At 42.1% G+C, this 20920-nt stretch overlaps 1 protein-coding gene across 10 annotated transcripts in view; it reads right to left on the bottom strand.

Moving 5' to 3' along the window:
* Window positions 1–20920, bottom strand: part of AUTS2 (activator of transcription and developmental regulator AUTS2) — a 993348-nt gene that overhangs the window by 534942 nt on the left and 437486 nt on the right. The gene's annotated exons all lie outside the window — the stretch shown is intronic.

Consider the following 20920-nt stretch of genomic DNA (forward strand, 5'->3'; position numbering starts at 1 on the left):
CCTAATCTGAGTGGCATCGCAATTGCACGTGAATGTCGAGAGTAGTCTGCTGAAATACAGGCAGACAAGGTCCCTGTCCCAAGGAACTTACAATTTAAGTCCTTGAACCTGCAAACATTGAACCACATAAATAAAGTTATTCACACCACTGAGACTGCTGGTTTTCATAAAGTTACCGCCTCCCAGCCCCGACTAAGCATGTGCACTATTAGTAAGATCAACTGAGGATCTAAGATCAACTGAAGACACTTTAGGGAGGTCATGATCTTCACTATAGGGATGTTTTGCAGGATTGGAGCCTAAATTCTTTACTTAGTTCTATAAAAGCTTTTTGGCCGTCCTATATATTCATAGGCCAACATATTCTATTTGTCAGCTTCCATATTTTTCTTGCGTTTCAAATGAATTTATAAAAGATTCATTATTACAGTCTTGGAGGTTAAAAAAGTCCCCAGTCTTTCTGTGTATCTGAGAACACATACTGCCTTCGGATGCTGTAGATTGTACAAGTTAAACACTCAGAGTATTCATGCAGATAGACTGCTGTCTAAACATGATGTAATTAGTAGAACTGAGTGAATGCTGACAAAGCCTGTTTCTATTTATCTACATTTCATGACCATTTGCTCAATTTTATGAAATAATTTGCTTCTGCCCTTTTGCATTATTTTCTGTGAACTTTTGTGTGACTGGGTTCTACTGGCATGAATATTTGTAGAATACAAATTTCAAAGCCCTGTGTGTATATATGGAAACTGAATTTTAAATGGACAGACTATTTTGCACCAGAAGCGCATGTTTGATCAGACCAAATCTCAACCTAGCAACAGTTCAAGAACGAATACCAAATATTGGCATAGAGGTATGCACAATCAACTATAAATAATTAGCAAAACAACTAATCTAATTCTTTCTACTAATGAATAAATTCAAGGTGATTGTGATCTGCTCACAGGTATTCCATGAATAGCAAAACAAAATCTAAAGATGGGATTTTCAAAAGTGCTTGGATACATCCTTTATTGGGAATTATCCTCTGAGCACAAATATTTATAAATCTGTCCAAGGAGTTCTCCATTGTTTCAATGTGCTTTCTGGAGTATACCATGAACACCACTATTCTGTCTTGTCTATACAGGAGCTGAGAACCACAGCATTTCCAGCCCCCATCAGTTTCAGCAGCAGAAACCAAAATGTCTCCCTTCACAGAACTACATCTTGTCGTCCAATCCAGTCTCTTATTCTTTTACTTTATTCACTTTTCTCTGCTTTTATATTTCTGGCCTATTTGCCCTACAAAGCATGCTGCGAGATTTTCTTCACACACACACACACGTACTCTCCTCTCCTCCCCTCATGGGTTTACCACATGAATGCATGAAGCATCTTGGAATTTGTGTCCTAGTAGTAGATTGTCACTACCCTCCCCCACTCACACACACACACTTTGGTTCAGAACAAACTGCTAGGAAAAGTGGGCACTCTGCAACTTGTATTTCCTGGTATGAAGGCAACTCACCTTCAACCTCACCTTCTCATCAGCTGTATTCTGAGACAACTGGTTTTTTACACAATTTAAACTCCTTTAAAGGTATTCACTTCAAGAAGCTCATATCCCAAGACACTAGCAGAATGTATATTGCTCTTGCTAAAAGAAAGGTAGTCCAGTGGACTGGGGTGCAGAGAGGGGGAAGGCACCTGGTATCTATGCCAATGCCCTAGTATGTAATCTTAAATGAATCACTTCACCTCTGTGCCTTCATTTCCTCAACTGTTAAATGGGGATAATGATACTTCACCTCCTTTGAAAGTGCTTTGAGACCCTTGGCTGAAAGATGCTATTTTAGAACTGGACATTGTTCTTAAACAGCACTTCACAGACAGGGTTGCCAACTTTCGAATTGCAGAAAACCAATACCCTTGCCCCGCCCCTTTCCTGAGGTCATGCCCCTTCTCCGAGGCCGTGCCCCCCACTCACTCCTCCTTCTGTCGCTCGCTCTTCCCCACCCTCACTCCTTCATTTTCACTGGGCTGGGACAGACAGTTGGGTGTGAGGGCAATGGGGTGGGTCCAGAAATGAGGGGTTTGGAGTACAGGAGGGGGCTTTGAGCTGGGCCAGGGGGTTGGGGTGCAGGAGGGGGTGTAGGCTCCAGTAGGGAGTTGGGATGCGGGAGGGGGCTCAGGGCTGGGGCATGTGAGGGGATAAGGGGTGCGGACTCTGGGCGGTGCTTACCTCAAGCAGCTCCCGGGATAAATGGCTGGCATGTCCCTCCAGCTCCTAAGGGGAAGGGCGGCCGCGGGGGGGCTCTGCACACAGCCGCTATCCACTGCAGTTCCGGGACAATGGGAGCTGCGGAGCCGGTGCTTGGGGTGGGGGCAGCATGCAGAGCCCCTGTGACAGGCAACTTCCCGGGAGCTGCATGGAGTCGGATAGGGAGCATGCCTTAGCCCCGCTGCGCCACCAATTGGACATCCAGCAATTCACAGACCATTTAAAATATAAACGTGCAACATCCACATTTATTGTAGGAAATTCAGAACCTTTTCAGCAGTCACCTACGGCTCACTTATTTGACCACAGCCCACTACCAATTGGGTGTCTTGTGTGCATTCATTTGATAGGCCTTTTGATAGTTGGGCTCTTGAGGTATCCCCTCAGGAGCCCAACTGCTAAATCTGTAAGAAAGTTTTGGGGGCAGATCCTCAGTGAGTGGAAATGCGCTTAGCTACCATGATTTTACTCAGTTGAGACACTCCACGTCACGCTCTTTACAATGGAACGCAGGCTGACTGGGGCAGGAACAGCAGTAGCCTCCTGGTGCAGACTCGTGACTGTGTGTGCAGACTCAGGTTCATGGGACTGAGGGGAGAAGCAATTAGGGAAAAAAACTTTCCATAACCCCTACCCACAAAGAAGCAATTATTTCATATCCTCTAAAGACAAGCTAGCTGAACTCTGAAGGCCAGAAATGCTCTCAATCAATGTGGGGTAGCAGCTAGAGTTCTCTGTGGAAAAACACCTCGCTGCAGCAAGAATGGATGCTCATAAGAGATGGATGTTCCAGAAGTTCTGTCAGACCTCCCTAATATCCACAGTTCCTGCCTCACCATATCCTCATCCTCTTTGTTTTGGCTAAAACGAAAAGGAAGCTCTTGGGTCCCTCTAGCACAGACATGGGCAAACTTTTTGGCCTGAGGGCCTCATCGGAGAATAGAAATTGTATGGCGGGCCATGAATGCTCATAAAATTGGGGTTGGGGTGTGGAAGGGGGTGAGGGCTCTGCTTGGGGGTGAGGGCTCTGGGGTGGGGCTGGGGATGATAGATAGGAGGGTACTCTGAGCTGGGATTGAGGGGTTTGGAGACTGTGAGAGGGATCAGGGGGTTTGGGCATGGGGAGAGGCTCAGCGGGGCAGGCTCCGAGCAGCACTTACCTCAGGCGGTGCCCGGAAGCAGTGGCATGTCCCTTCGCGTGGAGCGGCCCTTGACCCTGCTAGAGTGCCAGAGCGGGGCCATGGGGCTGCTTCCGGGAGCCGCGTGGTATGGCCCCCGACCCTGTGCCCCGGACCAGGGCCATGCTGTGGCTTCCGGGAGGTGCGTGGTGCAGCCCCCGACCCGGTGCCCTAGCTAGAGCGCCAGAGCAGGGCCGAGGTGCATGGTACAGCCCCCAACCCAGCACCCCAGCTGGAGTGCGGCGAGCCCCAGACCCTGCTCCTCAGCAGGAGCTTGTGGGCCGGCTTAAAATGGCTCGCAGACCAAATCCGGCCCATAGGCTGTAGTTTGCCCACTCCTGCTCTAGCAGCTGAAAAATTAAAAAAAGAAAAAGAAAAGAAAAAGAAAAAAGCTGAGATAAATGTTTATAATGCATTATCCTAACTAACTTAAGTACCATGGCTAAGCCATAAAATCTCTGGTAAACAGAACATTATTGCAAACATAATGCCTTATCAGACAGATCTAATGGATCTGTTTTTGGGGTCATAACTAATTCAAGAGGTCTAATCCTTCATATATAATTCACAGATCTTATCTATGACCAAGATGTACTGTAATGTTACGGCCCCAGCTTTAAAATTCAGCCACCCTCAGGAAAATAGATCAACTTTCCCTGACTCAGTATTGTGTCAACATCTGCTTGGTGGTAGAGAAACTCTGTTACTGAGGCTTGAAGATTTATTTTTTTTAGCAGCAGTTTTTCACATATTTTTACACCAAAGTTTTCAGTCTCTATTTGATTTAACAAATATTTTCCTGTCTCACTATTTAATGATCAGAGCTTTTAACTACAGTAGCAGCTTTCCTCTCTCAGCACCTGCGCTTAGTTCTCTTCACAGAGAAGAGAATGTACAGAATAGCTTAAAATAAAAAAACTCCCAACACTGTGTGAATATAAACCCAGTAATAAAAGCAGCAGCATTGTTTCATTGTTACAGAAAGCCATCTTTTTTCTGTGCCAAATTGTATGGTCAATAGGTCCTTCAGTCACTGGGATTCTGATCTAATTATGCTGGTTAACCATCTTTAATACCCAGCCAGGAAATGTTTTGATCATTGTTTTCATTGCTCTTGCTGAAGACTCTAACCAACTCGGCAGGGCTCAGCAGAAACTTGATTTATTTGGTGCACAGCTTTCAAGAATTAGCTAGCAGCATGGCTCATTTTTATAGGTCTCCCATTAGGTGGTGAGTTCCAGCTAGTTACAGGGAGAGAAGAGAAGCCCAGCAGATGTCATTTTTCCAGACACAATTTACAGAAAGTCAGAGGATATGACCGAGATATCTGAGCCCAGAACTCGGGACGAACAAAGTGAATTGTGTAGACTGTAGAGCAAACTCAGAAGCAAGTCCAGGTTAAGATTTCTCATTTCTCCTCATTTTCCTTTATTTCTCCAAGCAGAGATTTTCTCATGCCAGACTGCTGCGGGTTTCCCTTTTATTCCAAAAAGGGATAAGAAAGTATCAAACTCTACTGTACTAAAAAAAGAAATAAAGATAAAAATTGGCCCAATACCTTCTTTAAAGACACTGAAACGTACACATGGCCACGCATGTGAGGACAGTTTAAATGGACAATCTCTCACTACAGTCTATTCACACAGATTCAGCTAGTCAAAGTTAAAGAGAAACTGCAATAACATAATCCTAGCGAAACCGCCTGCAAATAAAAGGCTAGATCCTCACAGTCATTCTGGCATGGGCAGTGGGTAAACCTACCCCTGGGGGAGGCTATCTACCTATCCCACTTCTTCTGCCCCAGGCCCCGCCCCCTCCCTGCTCAGCCCACTCGCCATGTCCCTCCTTTCCTCCCCCTCTCCCACGTGAGGCCTCCACTGCCCACAGGGACAGGGCAAGCGGGGTCCTCACAGGGGACAGGATGGAGGAGAGGAGGGACATGGCAGGTGGGGGGAGCCTCTCGGGGGTTAAGGGGAGGAGGGACACAGCGAGTGGCAAGGATCTCTGGGAGGTGGCGGGGAATGGAGAGACTCGCTGAGACAGTGGGGGCCTTGGGGAAGAGGTGGTGCACAGATCGGAAGAGGCAGAGACCAGGCAGGGCCGCCGCGGCCCCAGCGGCTGTGCCAGGGAGGCTAAGCCTCCCCTGGCTTATTATATCCACCACTCATGCATTCTGGATGAGCTGGGAGTACTGCTCTGCTAGCACCAAACAGCCTAGTCAATAGTTAGGTGGCGCACAGGAACGACGATTGATCCTATACCATTCCTCTCCTGGGAACTAGTGCAGGGGACAGAGCCAAGGGAAAGGGCCCCCTTTGTGAGTCTCTTCTATGATAATGCCCACTGCAGGCCAATGACAGCTGGCACAGTTGACAGCAGCCTCCAGACTACACTCCATGGGGACCCTAGCCTGCTGCTGAGCTGGACAATGATCAGAGAAGGGTTTGCACCTAGCATCTTTTGACTCCTTGCTCCGGGGCTACACTGAGGGCTCCTTAGCCACACTTCAGAATACGGCCATGTGGGTTTTTACAAAATCAAACAAATGCTTTCATGATCCAAAAATGCCAGCAATGAAGACTTGGGATTGTTTCACAATGTAATCCTACTCCTGCACTATTAGAAACCCAGGTAATACAGAATTGTGCTTGTGTACAGAGACCATAAAGTGAGACTGAACACACACAGAAAGTGAAAGTGAGCACTCCAGTTCTATTTGCCCAAGTTGAGTCACATGGGGATCCCGTGTTGGAAAACACACTTGCAGTTTTAAAACTTCCCCTTTGGTGATGTTTAGTGTCATCAGTAACGAAGGGGTTGATACTGAAGGCCAAGTATTAAAAAAAAAAAATTTCCCAGGTACCTGCATTTTTCTATTAAAAATAACTTGCAATGATAGAAATAAATGAGAAAAAAATTAGAAAAAAAAGAGAAAGAGAGGTCTCGTGGTTAAGGCACTAGACAGGGACTCAGGAGATCTGGGTTCAATTTCTCCGTCACATAGACTGCCTGGGTGACCTTAAATTGTCTGTGCCTCTCATCTCTCTGCCAAACGAGGATATCATCACATCTTTTCTCCCACACTTTCTGCCTGGTCTACTATTTAGACTATAAGATCTTTGGAGAAAGGACTCTCTCTTATATGTGTCTGTACAGTACCCAGAACAGTGATGCTGTAATACAAGTAATACACCTGCACGCTCACACAAAATGCTTGAGAAAATGTCATGATTAAAATGAAAAAAAAAAATACTAAAACATCCACCTGTTTTTTGTTGTTGGTCCCCTCCCGCCCCATCCTTGAGTTCCCATCAGCACATTCTAAAGATACCATCTTAGGAGAACTTAAGTTTGGTCAAAGGCACTGAGCTGCTTGCCAGCAGAATCAGAAATATGATAAGACAGACATGAGCTACTATGGAGCTTAGTGTGAGGAACATGCAGAGCTGAAACTGCTGAGGGGCACACAGGGAGTTATAGAGATATCGAGCTTGGCTTTCAGCCAGGGCGGTCTGACAGTGTCAGTTAGTTACTGTATCAATAGATGAGAGAAAAACAGAGAGATTAGTTGAGGTGTGAACGCATGGTCAAATCACAAAGAAACTGACCAAAAATTGCTAGGTTTCTGAATAAACCTATAGTTTTCAAAATGAATACAAGGAGAGAAATGTACAACCGCTCTCTCTTAATGACACTGTAATAAGCGCTGGAGAAACAGAAGAGGAATGGATTTCAGATAATTCTGGATGACATAGAAACACAAAGGAGATTCTGGGTATGAAGGGATTTTTGCATGCAACCATCATGAATATCAATGCAAGTTGTGTGCACACCGATGAGATAATGGGGCACTTAAATCCATGAGAGTCAAAGAGCAACCTAAATACCCAACATTACCCACAAAAAATTAAGCTCTGCATTATGCAGTATATTTATCTACTAGCTTTCTATGTTGAAGTTAAAGGTTGATTTAAGTTAAAGGCAAAAGTTGGCCTAATTGCACAGCCTTTACGGTATTTATAGAGGCATAGGACTGTAGATACTATATCAGTCAGGCAACTCAGAAATGATGGACACAAGAGGGCAAACCATAAAATATTATTCAGGAAAACTCAAAAATAGGGATCCTTGTTGGTTTCTTTGCCTCTGGGCAGGACAATGGAGGAGGGAGATAATCATGATAGGGGAGGAGGCAGAAAGAATGAAAGTGCCAAAGACCAGATAGCAACATCCTAGGAAGTTGGTTAGTCTCTAAGGTGCCACTAGTACTCCTTTTCTTGTTGCGAATACAGACTAACATGGCTGCTACTCTGAAACCAGTCTATTCTGCTAGCTCTCTTAGGCAGAGTATTTAAGGTATTTAAGCATCGTAGCGCTCAGTGCCACTGCGCCGAACCGATTTTGGAGCCTAAATCTCTTTTCTCAAATGGATTTAGGCACTTGTGAATCTAAATCTAAATGGAATTGATGGAATTTAGGCCCCCCTAAGTGCCTAAATTCCTTTTGAAAAAGAGATTTAGGCTCCCAAATCTGTAGGTGTTGTGGCCCTGACCCCACGCCCCAACTTCCCAAAACAGCTTAAAAAGTCTGGGCCTAAGCCACTTCATACAATTCCATACTGCTGATGACTGGTTAGTAGGTAACAAAAAGCAAAGTAAATAAATCTCCTGAGAATTAAGTGAAAACCTTTTTCACAGAGCTTCTAGAATGTGTCAAAAACACCCCTCATGCTGCTCTTCTGAGCTACTTTTTGTTTATTTATTGCAACCCCACACCACTTGGCAGCTCTAAATCTAGACAATGGTATAGTTCCAAGGCACCCGAGTTTCTGCATCATATGGAATTATAGGGTTATTTCACTACATTGTACTTTTAAACTAGGAATAACAACAATTCTACCCATTGTAGTGCACTCAGCAAGCTAAGCCTTTACCAGAGCCTTAGAAGAGGACACCTTCTTCCCAAGGGATAGAATAACCTTCCTGCCAGGAGTGGAATTAGGCTCTCATTTCTGCCTGTCACTCTTTATTTACACAGCTTTCGTAAGGACATGAGAATCGAAAACTCTTTGTGATCCAACTTCTAGCTGGGTTAGCGCTGTCTGTGGAATAAAATGGATATGCATACATTCAATTAGCAATAGTTTATCCTGATTATTATTATTTGTTAAAGGCCAACAATAATATCTGTCCCTACATAGAACAAGTCTGGGTCTCTGTGTGCTACTCTAATACAAAAAATAAAAATAATAATAAATCCACATGCTACCTCCAAGACCATCTAGATCAGGGGTTCTCAAACTGGGGGTCATGACGCCTCAGGGAGTCGCGACGTTATTACACGGAGGGTCATGAGCTGTCAGCGTCCACCCCCAAATCCTGCTTTGCCTCCAGCATTTATAATAGTGTTAAACATTAAAAAAAGGTAATTTAGAAGGGGGTCGCACTCATAGGCTTGCTGTGTGAAAGGGGTCACCAATACAAAAATTTAAGAGCCACTAATCAAGATGCTCCTTCCAGACATGCCTGGAAAGTAAACAAAAAACAGGTCAGCCTTGCACTAAATCCTTGAGAGAACAAATCTGGGTCTGGCTGATCAAGGAGCTGGAAGAGTGATCCAGAGTCAGGGAACTTCACAGCGGATACCCAGCTGGCAGTTCCCTTTCCATTTCGGCCTGCAGCCCTGGTGCTGAGTTCAGGCGGGAGAAAGCGGCAGTCTCTTAGGGCTCTGGAGCACAAACCATTTAGGACTGAGTGGATTAAAAACCAACACCTAGAATTCCACCCCACATGCCAGCATGCAGCCAACGCAGCTCGCAGGGCACTGGTGTTCTATAGTGTAAATTTCCATTACAAGTGCATTCCACACCTGCCTTGTGTTTCCAGCAGGTCTCAAAAGATATAGCCAAATGCCAGGTGAACTACAACAGCGCGTTTTTATTGAGATCATAACCGCAGTGAGCGCCACATCCAAGGACATTATTGCACCCTTCTTTGGGGGCGCACAGCAACAGCCTACACCCAAGCAAGACACTGATCATGTGAGCTTTGGTCACAAGCAGCACTCAGGCCTCTTCAAGAAGTTATTTTGTATTTCTTTCTTATTTGGGATCCCAAGAGGGCTTACTTCAAGTGAGCCAGGGGAATGAGTAAGCGTTCCCGGGCTCAAACTTGGACCAACCCCACTGGATCCCCCAAGCTTCCACTAGATCACCAGCCAAGCCATGAAGTGAAAATCCTCTTCTTTTGATTATAAGGCGAATAGCTGGGAAGGTTGTAATGTGGATTCATGCTTTATTCATCAGCATCTGTCAGGGCAGGAACAGTCTGGTTACAACAGGAGACCAGGTTCAACATAATCATCACATGTGGATGGTTGTAATGTTGCTGTTTTTGATGCCCTGAAAGTCTTTGCCAAAACATTTTCTGCCAGTGGTGTCACCATATGCTCGGAGGTGATTGATCTTCATGTGCTAGGAGGAGGAAAAATTAAGTTTCCAAAAGCCTCTGACCAGGGTGCTTAAAAATGGATGATTTAAAAACAAATACCCAAAATTCAATTTAACAATTAAAAGTGAAGATTTCACCTCTTTCTGTGTTCCATTCCTGATTTTTGTTGGAGTATTATTTAAGTAGTTTCTCTCCCCGCTCCAAACTCCTTTTACAAGAAATTACAAGAACATGTAAATACAGATAGTTTTCCTTCCTCCATCCCCACAATAACATATGTCAATCTAACTGAGGTTGTCACTATAGCTAAAAAACAATATCAAATGGATACAAAATCATACAACAGAAGTGACTATGTTTCTAGTTTAAAATAATGGCCATTTCCAGTTCCCTTTTGACCTGATCTGAGTTGCTCTTGCTTGATAAGTAAGTTTGGGGAGCAAAACTCCATTGAAATCAATGGAGATGCATCTATTTACACTAGCAGAAAATGTGTCTCTTTCTCTGCTCTTGTTATACTCAGAAGCCAAGTCAAAGAGGTGGATTAAGTGTTCTGATTGTGTTCTTCTCACAGTGATAGCAGCAGAAGTCAGGAGCGAGGGTAAATGGTACACTTGCCTTAAAAGAAACAACCATCAGCAACAACAGGAGCTGGCATGCGTTCCTTCAGCCTTTTTTCCTTCATTATCTGGTTTGAAATGTATTTGTGGATGTCCAGGCAAAGATGCTTTGAATTAGCTCTATTTTATCTAAGTTCACAGAGAACAGAGCCCATTTTTTGTTTTGTTTTTTCTTTTCTGTAATTGTTTACACAGAAATCAAAGATAAACCTGGCATAAACACCTTGAAATGGGGTCTTAAACTCATACATACTATATACCACATATAAAGTGTAAAAGACTTGCTCGGTACTCTGCCACTTGTTAAAACAAAGATATGAAACAGAAAGCTGCTGGCAATTGTAATAAATGAAGTGTATTTCAGTACACTTTAAAAGCTGAATTGCAAAAAAAAAAAAAAAGAAGAAGAAAAAAAGACTTTTTCTGACCCTTTGCATTTTGATGGTTGCACAGTGAGAAATATGGCCTTTACAGTTACAATCTGGCAAAGCACTCCATTATACCCATCACTCTCTCCAACCAGCTTCTAAAAATCACAGAATCTCAGACAGCAGGGTCAGAAAAGATTACTAAGGTCAAACCCGCCTGCAAGGAGCCAAACAAAGTTGTGAGGACCAGGATGGAATCTTTCTCCTCCTTTAAATACTTCTCACACTCATTGTTGAACCTTCTTCTATTCCACCTCTTCTGCCAGGGTCTCTCTGTCTGCTTATGCGCTAAACTCCCTTTCGTCTTCCTTCAAATCCCTCATCAAACACAGTTCTTCCAAGAAGCCTCTCAATGACAAATACTGAGAACTTATTCTAGCACCTCACATGTGTACTGTCAATAGTTGTGTGTATTTTTATATGCATCTATGTCTATTTAGGCTTGGGTTCTGTATCTGCTTTAATAGAGCAATGTCAGTTTACATCAGCGGGTAATCTTGCCCATAGACATGCTATGTGTTCATTTTGTGTGCACGCCCAAACTCGACCGTAAGCTCATTGCAATGTGAACAGGGTCTTCGAATAGGTGCATGTGAACATTCAATAAATAGCAATACACTCTCTCCTCTGCCATGCAAAACTTAGAAGTGTAGAGGATCACCACATAGCCGAGATTTCACCAACACAAGACAGACAAGAAAGGCCTATTTCTGAGCATTTGCCATTTTCCAGGACTATCCTGTACTTCTCTCTCACTAGAATTTTATCAACCCTTTAAGTATTTATAGCGATAGTGTAACACTTTCCTGGAGACCCTATTCCAGACGTATTTGACATCTCTCAGGTGTTGAACTTTTTGGCTGCATTATCCAGCAAAGAATGAGCAAACCCCAAATCCTTTACTGAGAGTTTATCTACAGCTATATAAAATATCAAAAAAGAGAAGAGAAAGACACACCATCCATTTAGCAAGAAGTGTCTGACATACAACTCCCTAGGGAAAAACAGCTTGGTCTCTCGTTGACTTTGAAATGTACAAGCTACTGGAGGAACACAAGGATCTAGGGAGGTAAAAATGAATCACACGATGGCACAGAAACGAACGGGCCAGGGTCATAAAGCCTAATGACTCCAGGGCTTTAGAACTGTCTGCTTGCCTCTGTGGGGTAGGTTGAAGAGTCTCAGACAAATCCCTAATGCAGATGCACATGTCACCAGCAGGGGTGACAGGCATTTGTGAAAATCTTATCCAAGGTAAGATGATGATATTTTGGCTCGTAAGCCACTTGGATGCTTTTGAAAATTTCACCTGATCACAATTATCACTAAATGGCAGTCTCAGTAGACACCAAAATTAAATAGGCACAGAAAAGTGACTGAACTATCCTCCCCTGCAAAGAGATGGCGTCTCTTGAGGCCCACTGGCAGGAACTTGTCAGGAAGCTTGTATTTCCACTACCTGCGCTGCACCTGATCTGTGATAAGTTCCTGACTCAGCAAGGTCTTCAAGCAAGTACCTAAGTATGTGAGCTGCTCCGCTGAGGTCTACCTAAAATAAGAATGAAATGAGACTATTCACATACTTAAAGTTAAGCATGTGCCTGCTGAATTGTGGCTCATTTTTTAGTGAAAATCATAAACATGGAATTCTGATCATTAAAACATTGGGAGGGCGGATAATAAAGAGGAGGGGGGAAAATCAGTATTCATGGATGGACCCTAGGATGTTTGCCATTGTTTACTTTAAAAAAAGCTCTAAAAAGCCCTGCTATTTCATATTTCAACATAAGCCTCAAATAAATATTTAATGCCTTGGTTGCATAAATGATGATTTCAAGGTTGAGCTATTGGCTTAAATATATAATACTATTTTCAGCCATTTAACTGGACAGCCACATAAATTATTCAGGATTTAAAAGTCATCCTGTGGTCTAGGTACTAGGAGAAAACTAGGAAGTTGTAACTATAATGACAAATGCAGGGTAAGATCAATCAAACCACATGATCTCTAACACAAACAAGCAGCAATTAAGCAGCAATCGAGAGCAATGTGACTGTGGTTGATGTCCTTTTAGGCCAATACTTTCAGTCCAAAGAGCAAAACTTAATAATGCTTTGCAATTTATCAAGGGAACCATAACTCTGCTTGCTATGACTTGGCTAAGAGACTAGGATGACAGTATTTCTTTATAATTTAATAATGTGAAGGCAAGAGAGAGGAACCATAGGAATACTACTTCATATTCTATAATATCTGTACATCTATTTTTCCACATGCTGAATGATAGAAGCAAAAGTCATAGTAATATATACCCCAGTTTCAATTTGTCAGCAAGAAGGGGAAGCTAAAATGTCTGGCAAAGAAGAGTCTAACTGAAGGAGCACAGAAGGGAAGGGACTAAACCATCAGAATTCATTAGCACTGTCATTGATGTGGAGATGCCTTTAGAGATGAAGAGGAGGAGTTAGTTACCACAAAATAGCTCAGGAGAAAAGCAAAGGGAGGAACCCTCCTTTAAATTGCTTTAAATGTGGATTAGCTTCTGCTAGATGGCAAGCTGTCAAGTGCTTATCTACTATCTACTCCACCCTTCTTTACAGGCAATCTGTTAGAACAAAATAGCCTGTTTTATTATTTTATTTGACATGTTTATTACGGCAGTGCCTGAGGACCAGCCAAGAACTGGGCCCAATTGCGCTAGGCATTGTCCAAACACAGAGTAGTAGAAAGTCCCTGCCCTGAAGAGTTTCATTCTAATGGTTTGTACATGCTAGCACTTATGTTGCTATAACTTATGTAGCTCAGGGAGTGAAAAAGCCACCCCACAGCAAAGTAAGTTACACTGACCTAAGCGCCAGTGTGGACAGCACTATGTTGGTGGAGACCTCCTCTCGCCCACATAGCTACCGCCTATTGCAGAAGTGGATTTAGTATGCGGATGGGAGAGTGCTCTCTTTCTACAGCTGCACCGCTGTAGCAATTCTAGTGTAGACTAGCCCTAAATCTAAATAGGCAAGACTGACACAGGCTGGGGAAAGAGGATGAGGATGACAGCAAATGGCAAGTTATTTCTACAGGGATTTACTTACTTTGGGTGCGTTTAGTTAGGAGGGAGGGGGATCAGATAAATGGAAGGGAAGGGAAAGGAGTGAAGGGGGCAGGGCAGGGGAGAAGAGGGTAAGAGGGGCAGGGCTGGAATGAAGCTGAAGTGAAGAGACTGAGGAAGGGGGAGCTGGAGGATTGTCCCAAACAGCCAATTGGCACAGGGCAGAGCAGGCCAGCCAAAACTGTAGAAAGTTCTTCACATTTCTAGAAGACCCAAGATTTCTGCTTTGGCTGCTTCTGCCCCTGTCAGCTGGCTGGCTCCTCCCTGCAGCTGAGGGGAGGGGAGGGGAGGGGAAGGGGTGGGCAATGGAGTGGAGGTGTTGCCTGACTCCTAATACCCCAAGTGTATGTGTGGGTCTCCACTGTACAGTTCTGGATCCTTCCAGGGCTGTGCTGGACAAGTTAGCTGAATACCTGCTGTCAAGACTCCTGGGAGTCTATTCTTTTCAGTAAATTGGGGCTAACAGTATTGTAAATGGCTTTCAGATCCTCAGATGAAAGCTAGGTGCAAAGTATTATTATTAATAAAAATGTCTCTGATATAAAGCTTTCTTCCTTGATTCAAAGAAACATTATGCCTCATTTATAGTCAAAATCTTAACGTCTAAGAGTGAAATTACAGAATTATTACAGAAGCCATCAATACATAATCGAGGTTCAGCACTTTTAGTTTTGTTTCTTTAAATAAGGGTGTAGCATTTGTCTTCACTCATTTCAGCTTACAGTGTATTAAAATGATTTTCACATTTATTTCAGTGGAACTTCTAAAAACTGTTTTTACTTCTTTAGGTCTTGTTAAACCTTTTTCTGGGTAAGCATTTTAGTAATGACTAGAGCTGGATTAGAAAAATCTTGAGAGCTTCCATTAAAAATAATTCCCCTTTTCTTATAACGAGAAACAATGCAACACATTTTAAAGCGTTCTACTTTCACCTTGGCCTGTTATTGCCAATGGAAATGATGATTTCTGGTATTTGCAAATGTCAGGAAATCTCATAGCACATCTTGGAGCCTGGCCCTCGTCAGCACTGACCAAAGATAGTTACTACTTGATCAATTTGACGAGCTAGTGACCTCAGTTCAAGTCCAGAGCAAGCTTCATTGTCCATAAAATCACTGCACCAGCTGATATTATCAGCCCTTTTGCTAGCAGTCTCGACAGAGACAAGGAGTCGAGCCATAATCCAATGCCCATAGAAATCAATTGGATTTTTTCCATTGAGTTCAATGTATGCTGAATCAGACTCTACATGGACATAGAGATCGAATAACCCCTCATCTCTTAAAGATGGTCCATCTAGGTGAAGGTTTATGCATCTAGAAAAAGAAACTGAGGAAGTCTGTGGTATCTGTTTTGTGAATATAGGACATACACTTCTGGTAGATATGTGTTAAGTATTACACATGAGGTGTATCATCGTTTATTCAGTTCAATAATAAGAATTTCTTAGAATTTTAATAACCCGAACCCCTTTATAAAGCATAAAGGGAAAAGAAAAAGAAATCATGTTCTGTACCATGTTGGAGTTGTGCAAGCCAAGCACAGTTATTAATGTTGTCAACCAGAATAAGGCTGTAAAAGCTTCTGGCCTTTAAACACAAAAGAGAAGCAAAGGATGAGTAGTGCAACAAACTTAGATGTGGATCAAAATCAATTTATCTTTGAAACCATTCAACAGTGGAGCTGGCTGGTAAACAAGAATTTTGTTTTTCAAAAAAAATATTGAGGTTTCTAAATTTATTTTTTTTCCACAGTGGAATGAAATTTCAAGATAAAATGATAATTTTTTACTCAAAATAAGAAAAACACATCCATCCCAAAATAACCAATAGCTTGGTGGTTTGGGCACACAGCAGGGATGCAGGAGACACAAGTTCAACTCCCTGTTCCGTTTAATTCAGATACTTGCTTTTCTATGGCGGGGGTCTTGGTGTCTCTCTCTCAACATTCCATCCTGAACCTGAGAAACCTCCTTAATGAACGTTTTGTTGAAACTCATACATCTCCACTAAAAGTTTCAGTTTTAAAGAACTGGCTCTTTCAAAAAAAAAAAAAAAAAAAAAGAATTTCATTGAGAAATTCCTAACAAGCTGTATTCAATAGCACTGATGGAGGGGATTTGGTTTCAGATGTCCAGAAGGTTCATACTCTGTGAATAGAAATTATCCCTTTCAAACAAAAACACAATGTTTCACCACTATAAGGTGCCATAGAAGCTGACTCTGTGGGTGCTCCAGGGCTGGAGCACCCCCAGGGAAAAATTGGTGGATGCTCTGCACCCACTGGCAGCCAAGTTCCCCTCTCCGCTCCACCCCTACTTCCCCGCCTCACCTCTGCCTCCTCCCCTGAGCACGGCGCGTCCCTGTTTCTCCTCCCAATGCTTGCTGCCGCAAAACAGCTGTTTCGTGGCAGAACAAGCTCGGGGGTGGGGAAGGGTAGGAGCGGGAACACGGTGCACTCAGGGGAGGAGGCGGGGAAGAGGCGGGGCAAGAGTGGGGATTTGGGGAAGGGGTTGGAATAGGGGCAGGGACGGGTCAGAGTTGGGGTGGGGACTCTGGGGAAGGGGTGGAGTCGGGGTGGGGCTGGGGGCAGAGGAGGGTCAAGCACCCACTGGTGCCAGCAGAAGTTGGCACCTATGTAAGGGGGGTGCAAAACTGGTTGAAAGACCATATTAAAAGAATAGCTGCCAATGATTTGCTGTCAAGCTGGAGGAAAGTATGTAGTGGGATCCCACAGGGATCAGTCCTGGGTCCAGTATTATTCAATATTTTCATTCATGGACTTGGATAATAAACTGGAGGAGTATGCTTATACAATTTACAGATGACACCAAACTGAAAGAGGTCACAAGCACTTTGGAGGAAAGGATGAGAATTCAAAAAGATCCTGACAAATTGGAGAATTGTTCTGAATTCAACAAGATGAAATCCAGTGAAGAAAGTGCAAAGCACAACTCAGGAAGGAAAAATCAAATGCACAGTTATAAAATGGAGAATAACTGGCTCGTCAGCAGTACTTCTGAAAGGAATCTGGTGTTACAGTGGATCACAAACTGAATATGAATCAAGAGCATGATGTAGTTTTGAAAAAGGCTAATATTCTGAGGTATATTAACAGGAGTGCCGTATGTAAGTCACAGGAGGTACCTGACCCATTCTATTTGGCACAGCTCGAGTACTGTGTCCAGTTCTGGGGGTCACACTTTAGGAGAGATGTGGACAAACTGGAGACAGTCCCAGAGAAAAACAAGCAACAAAAATGATAAAAGGTTTAGAAAACCTGACTTATGAGGAAAGGTTAAAAAAACACGGCATCTTCAGTCCTGAGGAAAAATGACTGAGGGGGGACCTGCGAACAGTCTTCAGATATGTTAACGGCTATTAAAAGATGATTTTGATCAATTTTTCTCCATATCCACTAAAGGCAGGACAAGAAAGAATGGGCTTGATCTGAAGCAATGGAGATTTGTGTTAGATATTAGGAAAAACTTTCAACTATAAAACAGATATATCAGGGATTGTCTAGGTATACTTGGACCTACCCCAGTGCATGGGGCTAGACTAGATGACCTCTCAAAGTCCTTTCCAGACCGACATTTAACTGTTTCTATTATTCTATTTTCGCCAGGGGTGGATTGTTTTGTTTTAAAATTGTTTAATGCACTCAGAAACCTAACTGATATTGTGCATATTCTAGTAAACTGTAATTTGAAAATTTAGTGTCTACTGTAATTTTTCACCATTGAATTAATGTATCCCATATTCACAAATATTATAATTTGGTTCCTCTTCCATACGTTTTAAGAATCATATTATGCCTTTCCTTCTTGAAAATCTCTTATATGGTTTAAGAAATTACTGTTTTTCTTTTCTGTTGTTATTTTCAATAGGTGCAATAATTATAAAATGCGAGATTATCAAACTATGGTTAGTTTAACTAATCCTCATCCTGGCATTTCAGAATTTAAATTGCTTATTCAGGAAAAGATCAAAAATCACTGCTAAGATAATGTTAATAGCTTTCTAAGTACTGTACTATTAGACATTGAATAAATATCCGCTTTTAAGTTGTGTATACATTTAAAAATGTATTTTGAACTGTATTCCTCTCCTCATAAAGCATAGAATAATACATCGAGACTATGGCCCCAATACAGAAAATCACTTAAGACCTACTTAAATCCATCTCTCTTCAGAATGGAATATAAGCATATGCTTAACTTTAAGCACTTAAACATAAAGTTAAGCATGTGCTTATGTGCCATCCTGGACAGGAATGTTTACCTGAATCAGGACGTGTAAGCTCCCCATTTATTTAAACAGAGACTAACACAAAGAAATAAAAGGTAACTATTTGGTACTGAAGGAGATTAAAGGCCCTCATTGGTGAATCCACACTGAATCCTTTCCGTGCATGGAAATATTTGGTCTTTAAAATGACCCACAAGACCTAAAAATAAAACATCAGCATGTGAGTGTGTTCCATATTACAGTTTAAATCAACCATTATACAGGCTCAGCAAGCTTTGGCACACTCCCACCATGCACTAAAATATGTCAACTTGTCCCTGGAGAACAATAATTTATGAAAGAAAGCAGGCATGCAAAATATGGGTGGCAGGCATCAAATGCAGATATTTTGGCACTGAGGTGTTTTTAAATTGTTTTTCACTTCTGCATCCAGCATTCCCTGAAATCTCAACAGATCAAAGTTTTGCAGACAAGGAAAAAAAGCCCACAAAATTAATAACTATTTAAGTATTCTGTTTCATCATGATAACAAACAGATGGTTTTAATATTCTAGAGGCTAATTTCTGAACAATTAAAAACACAGCAAGACATTAACATCTAATGAAACATTTTAACTACCAGTATATGCATCTGCCATTAATTTCCACACAGTAAGGTCTTGGTTCTCTTCAATCTGTTCTTTATTAAGGAAAGTTTTTCCACTCTGAATTTAGTGAAGTAGAGAATTAACAACTGTTTTCAATCAGCAATCAGCATGATATTTTGCCAGTGTGCATTGAAACCGTCCACACTATCAGACATAAATTTACTCCTACGATGGCTTTGATGTGCACATATAGTAGGGATTTAAAAAGGGAACTCATTTTCTAATTACATTTTCTTTTGGACCATATGTATTAACCCCTTGCAGATCTGCTGCCCCTTTTATGTAGTTCTTCAGAAGAATAAAAATACTAATTTATAATATTGTGGTATAGCTATTAGTTTCAGTTTAGCCAAAACCAATTTTTTTAAAAAATCCAGCGAAGACATTCTGATGCAAACCATATTGAAATTAAGTTCTTCAAAGGCAACTTGAATCCTATATTTATGAGCTTCTAATTTATGTTCCCTTTTCTCATGTGTGATAAGAACATTGGGTGGTATTAATCAAAGACCTATCCGCTCGGAAACTGGTTGATATACAAAAAAATCTTCTAACCGCAGAAACCAAGCCATCTAATTCATGCATATCTTAATCAGGTACATAATTTAGAAGTACCGAAACATCTTTTGCAGATCTTCAACCATTTGAAATACAATGGCAGATTATGATTTAAATGAAGCTTATCCAAGTCACTCACTATGCCCTAAGGATATTGAAAAGAATGACATTTTTCAATATTTTCCACCATTACCTAACTGTCCGGGGTGGGGGTATGCAAACCATGTAAATAAATAAGGATGTGAATAAATACAGACACATTCCCTGATGGATTCCAACAACAAGCTCATATTTCATTAAATATAAATAAATACATAGGCACCTAAGTAAGTGGCCTGGTTTTCAGACAGGATGAGTACCCAGGAAGTCACATTGATTTCAGTGGGAGCTGATGTGCGTTCAGCTTTTTGGAAAAATCAGGCCACTAGTTCAGATGTCTAAATACGGATTTGGGAACCTAACTTTAGGCAACTTTTCTCTCTCGTGTACGCTCTCTTTTTTAATCTTGGCCATAAAAGTTTTGTGGCTTTGGGAAAGGACATCAATAGAAGGACCCTGTTCTTTGCCTTTTAGGGTTGTTTCCTTGGGCATAAGTGGGTACATTCCAAGGGGGACAACCTAGTCTTGAGGATTTGCTGCATGACCAATAGTCTCTATGTGAAACACATGGTCACACAACTTCAAATCCAATTTATCTCCCAGCATCTGTCTGCAGTCAGCAAGTTGGCTTTTCCATCTTAAATTGCTTTCCCCTGGTACTTAACCACAGGTCATTAATCTGGATCACAGCACATAGCCATGGATCCTTAAAATTCTCCCGCCCCCGTCCTGCCGCAAGGAATCTCCTGGCCTGCGGGGTGAATACCATTGAATATCACTAAGAGCCTTAAAAAGTGTTACTCACTTCCTACAAGATAGTTGGGAAATTTTAACACGCCAGAAGAGGAGGAGGAGAGAGGAAAATAAGCAGTAGCTAAACTGTAGGCAAACTCTTCATTTTTAAAAAAAGGAAGAAAAGCAATTCAAAGCTGTTGGCAACAACTTTTATGGTAACAAGGACAAATAAAATAGATCAGCCACTAATTTTGTTATTTTTCACTTCATATTTTGTGTTTCCTGGACTAACCCCTGATCCTAGGAGACCAAAACTGATGTTTGATTATTTCAAGAAAATGTGGAAGGGAGACTTCTTGAGCCCAGATGCTGCTACAAGAGGATTTTGTCTAATACCAACTTCCTCTGTCTGATACAATGTGTCAAGATACTCGATTGTCAAGCAGCTTTTTTTTTTTCCTTTCTTTTTTTAAAACTTGGTCAGACGAATACCAGCAGTAAAGGAGTTCAATGAACACTATAACCGACAACGAGACTAACTCCTGTGTAAAAAACATTAAATAGTAAATCCAGTAGC

This window comes from Lepidochelys kempii, chromosome 17, assembly GCF_965140285.1.
Source record: "Lepidochelys kempii isolate rLepKem1 chromosome 17, rLepKem1.hap1, whole genome shotgun sequence".
In the NCBI taxonomy this organism is placed as follows: Eukaryota; Metazoa; Chordata; order Testudines; family Cheloniidae; genus Lepidochelys; species Lepidochelys kempii.